The sequence below is a fragment of the Gavialis gangeticus genome, unplaced genomic scaffold, assembly GCF_001723915.1.
Source record: "Gavialis gangeticus isolate Ggan-Ray unplaced genomic scaffold, GavGan_comp1, whole genome shotgun sequence".
In the NCBI taxonomy this organism is placed as follows: domain Eukaryota; kingdom Metazoa; phylum Chordata; order Crocodylia; family Gavialidae; genus Gavialis; species Gavialis gangeticus.
Window position 1 is genome coordinate 47,253,104 of NW_017729000.1, and position 7,063 is coordinate 47,260,166.

At 44.4% G+C, this 7,063-nt stretch overlaps 1 long non-coding RNA gene across 1 annotated transcript in view; it reads left to right on the forward strand.

Annotated features, from left to right (window-relative positions):
* The window catches only part of LOC109290190, a 40,872-nt gene extending 34,439 nt beyond the window's left edge, over positions 1-6,433 (forward strand). Inside the window, exon 2 of the long non-coding RNA XR_002095557.1 lies at positions 5,968-6,433. This is a non-coding gene — a long non-coding RNA (uncharacterized LOC109290190). The remainder of the gene's footprint in view (positions 1-5,967) is intronic.
* The last annotated feature ends 630 nt before the right edge of the window (positions 6,434-7,063 follow it).

Below are 7,063 nucleotides of genomic sequence, written 5' to 3' on the forward strand. Positions count from 1 at the left end.
AGGGCTGGGGGGTGGGGGCAGGCTACAGTGAATTCTGGAATGGCTGCAGCTCCCTGCCCCACCCAGCTTCGCTCCTGTAGGCTCCTAAGGTGATGGAGGGAATGGGGCTTGGGCAGGGACAGATGCTGCACAGCTGGGGTAGAGCATGGCATGAAGCCAGAAGAGGCTCATCCGGGGGGCATGTGGGATGGTGGCTCCCACCACTGCATGCACCCTGGGAGGGCATGGGGGGGTGTATGTCCCCATATCTGCACGCAGGGCAGGGGCAAGGGCAGTGCTGAGCTCCCCTTCATAACACAGAAAAAGTAACACATCCGAGTTCAAAATCCCTGATCCTCCAAAAATCCAAATTGTCCTTGGTGTTTTGGATTAGTAATTCAGCCAGGTAGGTAGGTAGAATTTCCCAGTATCTCACAGCAGTCTCTCGAGTCATAAGAGATATAAGAACACTAAGAAAAAAGTAGGCTTAAAGGAAAGGCTTGTTGTTTTCTATTTTACCTAGTTAGAGGAAGACTCTCAGTACTTCCTAGTGCCAAGATGTTCTATGGTGCTGTTAAGAGAGGAGAGGCGTAGGTACGGAGTCTTGAATCTCATTATGAGAAGCAGGGTCAGTTGTTGGCCCACTGGTAACATTTACTAAGGACTGTTTTTCCTGCCACACTGCCTGTGTTAGGGTGGAGAGAACTAATGTTGGGTGTGGAGGAAAGGCAGACCTTTCACAATCCCACTGCTTGTGTCTACTAACACTGTGTAGGGTTGGGAAGCAATGAAGGCATGAATTGCTGTAGTTTCAAAATCTTTCATGAGACAAGAGTCTGCATTACTGATTTCACTCATATAAGGCTCTGAGATTTTAGGCCGTCCTGGGAAAGAACAGATGGAAAATATATTGCAGTACTAGTGGAACAAGTGGGTACAGGGGGGTTTCAAGAGGAAATATAAAATCTGTACCCTTATGGTTTTCATACCAATGTGGCAGTATACAGAACACCTGAGTCCTAGTGGAAGACAAAAAATCTTGATGGCACATTCACCAGTTGTTGAAGTTTTCTCCTGGAGATCAGATGGGCCCCAAAATGTAACTGGAATATCAGAACATGGAAGAAGCTAGTTTAAAGAGTGAGCACTCTTCTACCCTTTGCAGATGCATCAGCATTGGGCTTTGCTGGTTGCTCATGTGGGCTGTTGCTATTACTTGCTACACTCATACAATACATTGTGCAAAGCATGAAGTGTGTAGAGGGTGGAGAAAAGTCACTGGTGATATGATATAGTTCAAGTGCTAGGTCTTTTGGGAAAATGACTTTAGGCAGGTGCCTACCAATGTTGCTTACCCTTCCATGTGAGATTATTAAATGTAATTATTTGTACTATAATAATGCTAAAAGGTCAGGGCCCCATTTTGCTGGGCACTGCAAAAACATGCACTAGTGCTATTTGTGTGATACAGATACCAGCTTGCTCCCCGCCTGGCCCTTGCTGTGGTGTCTGGGTCCCCCTTTGTCTGCTGGCACAGATCAGGACATCCCTTAGGGCTTTTATATTTGGTGGGTTTTGCATCAGGGCTGAAACTGTCTTGTTCAATTGTTTACTACCAGACAAGCTGCCATCTTTTAGGCTCTGTTCTGCAAATATCCCCATTTTTTCTTAATATTGTCAGATTGTAAAATTAAAGAGAAAAACTCTTGAAAAGCTGAACCATTGATGGTCATTATTCCTTCTGAGGAATGCTGATGCTTCTTTGGGCTTTCCTAGGACATATTCCCTAAGTCATAAATGTGGCAATTGGAGGGAAGGATAATAAGTTCTTTTGCTTGCAGTTTCAAAGGAAATGCTTATTATGGTGGCTAAGATTTTCCAATTACTTTATTTAGTAGTTCCCAATCTTTCATGGCACATAGGCACCAATACTGAGCAAGTGATATGCTGTAGACAGCATTATACTTTGCTTTTTGTGCAACCTGAAGCAACATGCCTTATAGGAGCAAAATTTCTTATGAGCAACTTAGTTTTGTGGGCAATATGAAGCTGTAGCAGGAAGCTTGGTGTTCCTGCTACTTTAAGAGAAGGTAGGCTGCATGAAAAGTAGCCTGCAGGTGTGGCAGGGGGAAGTTAGGAGCCACAGGGACCAAAAGGGACTGGGATAGCAGGGTATAAACCCAGGGCTTGAGCTGACCAGGCAATCTAGCCCTGAGAACCATGGATGGAAGAGCTTCTGAGCAGAAGGGCTGCAGCAAAATTCCTGATTAACACCAGAGCTGAGGTAAGCAAGAGGTTTAGGGATTAAGAATGTAGGGGCAGTGGAGGTCTTAACTGGCCCAGGAGCAGGGCCACAGGTGCAGTGATGGGAGCAGACAGAGTCTGGGGCTCACAGCTGGTGAGGGCCTAGGAGCCCATAGGTCTCAGCTGGCCTAGGAGTGGGGCCAGGGACCCAGGGATAGGGGTAAAAGGCCAAGGAGCGCCACAGCTAGAGACTGACAGGGATGGGGAGCCTGGGGATACAGAGAGGGGCTGGGATGGTCAAAGGCACCCAGCAGTGGTGGAAATTGTTCCTGGTATGTAGGCTTGTAGGGGAGAGAGGCCTAAGACACACACACTCACCCACCCACCCCCCTGCCAGGAATCAGTTCATCACAGCAACAATCAAATGCAGTCAGACACAAGCACGCAGGTGAACAAAATACCTCTGAATCAGACTGGGTGTCCAGCTGACACCCTCATGGGCCAGTATTCAGTTCATTAGGGCATGTCTGAGCCAAACTGGATCAATCAGCCTATACAAGCTGATCCCTTTATGTGTTTCAAACTCAGCACATCCCAATCTTTTGCCCTAACTGTCCTAGTAGTGGTAGCCTCTTGACAAGTGGACCCCACAGTATTTTTGGGCTTTACAGGGATCTTTGGCTTAGGTAAAAGAAGCATTGCTACAGAGCAAGTGGGAAAGGGGAGATAGAGAAGGAAAAATACACCCGGTTGCCACCAATTTGACTATAAAAGTTATTTACTGCTACGTATATGAAATTTATGATGGCACTAGTTAGTAATAGACATGCAAGAAAAAACAAATAAAAACAATTACAATATTACCCTGGTTCAATTGAGTACTTGGGGAAACCTAGCTCAAGCTAAACTAATAAAATTCAGGTTTAGAAAGCTATGCCTAGAGAGAAAGAGAGAGAGAGAGAGCGCAAGAACTGGGATCTCACCACTCCAAGACACTTGGGTGTTTTGTTAACAGGCAAAGTTCCTAACATGATAATTGAAGGTTAAACAGGTGACAAAAATAGACAATCTGTTTATCCCAGTTTCTCAAGAACAACAGTGGATAGTGTCAGAGAGATTTTTCCCTGTTGAAGCACACTGTTTGCTGCTTTACAGCTTTCTTACACCCTTAGTCCAGCCTCTTCAAAGCATTCTTTTAATTGTGTAAATCAAGAGGGTCCCAAGCCATAACTGACAGGGAAAATCCTGTTATTTGTTTTAAACAGTTTCAATTTAAATGAATTACCTTTTTCAGTGACAAGGGATTATCTGGTTTGGAACCTCTCAAGAAACTGATTAACAACCAGGAAAAACATAAGGTTTTAAGGAGTAACCAGACACCTAGGAGCCAGCTTGAAATTATTGATAAACTGGAAGGGATACTGCTTTATTTCTTCTCAGATGGCCTAGCTATGCTTACACTGTGAAGTCAACATCAGTGTTTTGTATTTTACCTGTTGTGAATAAGCCTCAGCTTAGATTTGGTCTTTTTCTAAAACAGGAAATCCCAAGGGCACCTGGAACAGACTTAAGGGGATTACTTGGAGTGTTCATAAACTTTGTGGGGAGGACTTCCACCAGTGATCCCGGGAAAAGTATGACAGCATTTGTGGTCAGGGCTGCAACAGGCTGGACGTTGTGCTGAACCCTGAACCACTGTTGAAATGTCATCCATACCCCTTATGACTTGGTCTCTTGCCTCAGCATTCCCTAACCTGGCAACTGAGTTTTAGTCAATCTAATTTAAATAGGCCTCCCATACTGGGACCAGGGAATGTACGGCCTGAGTACTGGTTAAACTGGGGGTGGGGGGGAATCCTTTGTAAGTCCAACAAGCTGCGTGCCAGGGTTCCCTCAGGAACACAGAGGTGACAGGTAACACCATGTAATTAGCCCTTTTGGTGATGAGCAGTGACATCTGGTGTCATCAGTGTGAGATCTTGTTTGGGGAGTCCTGGGCAGTCTCTCTCTTCTAAAGACATATCACATCAAGGTGTGGCAGGGGGTTGAAGGGGAGATGGCTCCAAAGTAAAGAGGACAAATGTTGAGGGGGGTCTAGGGGTGTCACAACCACCCCTGGGTGGGCACCTGATGCAGTTGCCCATGAGCCACAGCTTTGGGGACTACTTTTTCAGCCTTTTGTACACTAAAAAAAACTTAGGCCCTGATTCTGCAGCCAGGTGTGTACGAGAGATCAGCAGGATTTCACATGAATGTTTGCTTACACTGCTCCCATTGCAGAATCAGGGCATTATTTACTACATTGATTTTTATTCCTATGGATAGCGACCTACTGAAATTGTGGCAGAAGTGTACTGCATAGTGGCTTCTTTAATCTTGTAGTTTTCTTGGTGCTGCCCTTCCACACATCCCTGCTGATTGGTAGAGGGGCCTTGCTGTTTGCTCCTGATCAGCAGAGAGGCAAAAACTACTGGTTTGGTTTTTTTGCCTCCTGGCTGGTCAGCAACAAGCAGCGGGGCTGCTGGGGCCCCACAGCCAATTGTGCCAGAAAGCAAAACTGCGCCATACTTAAAACAGCGGTTTTTGCCTCCCTGCCAGTCAGGAGAAAACAGAGAGTAGTGGAGCCGCTCCACCAACTGTGGTCAGGGGCACATAGAGGAAACTGCAAGATCAAAGGAGATGCCGTGCAGCACACTTCCGCTTCAACTTTGGTAGGTCTCTACCTAGGCCATGTACAGGTGTTAAACTTCTTTTGGGAGAACTGCCTGATAGAAACTGGGAGCATACAAGCATTTGTTTTGTTTTTCCTGGAGGAAACATGCCCTCTCTGGTATAAAGACTGTTCAGATGGACACCTGGAAAATAATTACTGTGAGTTTTATCTTACTAGAATGAATGCCTGTGTATTTCTGTTCAGCTCCTCTGTGATTTGAGGAGGTGAGTGAGCAGAAGCTTCCTTTTGTGTCTTTCCCCAAACTGGGATGTTCCTAATGGAAAGGGCAGGGAGCACTGCCCTGCTGCTCCCTTCCTTCCTGTAGACCAGGAAGGGAGGGGAGAGAAGAAGCAGCTTCCCACTACTCAGAGCCAGTCCCCAGACTGGGGTGTTCCCCCACTGCTCCGGAGCCCCTGGAGATCAGGAGGAGTGGAGCAGCCACCGCTCCCCATGGCTTCCCCAGACTGAGATAACTCTGGTTTGGGGAAGGCGTAGGGAGTAGAAGGGAATGGGTGGCTGCAGGACAGAACATCTGTACTGAACCTTCTCCCAGAAAGACCACCACCAAAAATTAATGCTTGTTCATACACCTAGGCTAAAACATAGTTCTCTAACATGCTTGTTCCATTTTTAACTGTCACACCAGCCATATTACAATACAGTTTGACCTCAACTGTATTTGGCCACAAGCATATTTCACAAGATGTTTTAAACTTAGTCACTTCTGGTGGGCAAATGGGGTTTTACTGAAATAAACTAGATCCTGGAAACAAAGATATTAAGCAGAGAGGTTAGTATTCCCCTCTGAATTATCTGGCACTTGACTAAAAATAGAACAGATTTCTGAATTCATTCTGCTATTTCACACAGGAAAAAGCTGCTTTTTTCCAGCTGCCAAGTGAATGAAAAGTTTAGTTTTTGCCAAGAAAAGTGTTAAAGGGGGATAAATAATGGTTAAATTCTCTCTGGAATGATTTTATATAAGACCATATACTTTAGCCATGTCAAAATCTATGTATTTATTTCAACAGGTCATCACAGTGCTGTTCAAACAAGGCAACTTTGAAAAGAAATCACTCCCTCCTACAATGATGGTAAACTCATGAGAAGTCCCAGCTTGTGGCCAAGTGCAGAATGTTGCCTTTCCAGCAGTGAAAAAAATTTCCTCTTCCAGGCTGAAAAGGGAGAAGAGTGAAAGCTTCTGAACAAATGAAGCCGAAAAGGGAGGAAGACTAGATGTGTCGAGGATAGGTTTTCAGTTTTCAGTGATCAGTTTACAGAGCTGGATCCAGATAAAAAGCTATTTTTGGGTCCTATAAAATGATTGGTGGGTATCTGACCAATTTACAGTGTTCACATCACTAAAATCAATGTCACAAAATCAGCCCTAACCAACCATATCAAGGGTAACTAAAACAAAGTGGCCATATAAATCTGGATTATTTCAATGGCAAAGATGGCCTTGCAAAGCCACCATTAAAGAAAAGTAATATGGAGGCTTGCATTGCATATGTCTGGTCTGTGAAGTAATAGACTTCAGTATCTGAGGGTCAAAAACTAGTGACTTATCGGCTATCAATTGATTGAACCCAACCAAAACCTACAATGACCTTCAGAGTCCACTCAACTAAAGGAAACTACTTTATAACATTAGCTCTGAAGTGTCTTTTCAAGAGAAGACTAGAGTATCCAAATAAATTATGTTGCCCTATAACTACAAGTCAAGAGGGAAAAGGAAATGATAGCTGCACAAAGCATTGTGTATAAAGAAAAGCCTGAATTTCTTTAAAAAAATTTTTTTTTAAAGAATTCACATATATAGTCGACCCTCTATTCACAGAAACACTGAATTCCCTATGTGGAGAGGAGACACCAGGGATATAGTTTGAATTAGTCACAACTTCAGCCTTCCAAGTCCCTGGACCCTGGGTGATACTTGTGTGTAAACCCACCCCTAAAGTATCAGTCCTAAACACAGACAACATGATTTTAGCTAAAAGTCACAGTCATGAGGCTTCAGGAATATGTATTTAAGAGGCAGAATGAGGACCAGAGAATTTTATGAAGACATGAACAATAACTAATAATGCAAACACAATGAAATGTGTAATAGCATCCCTACCCAGA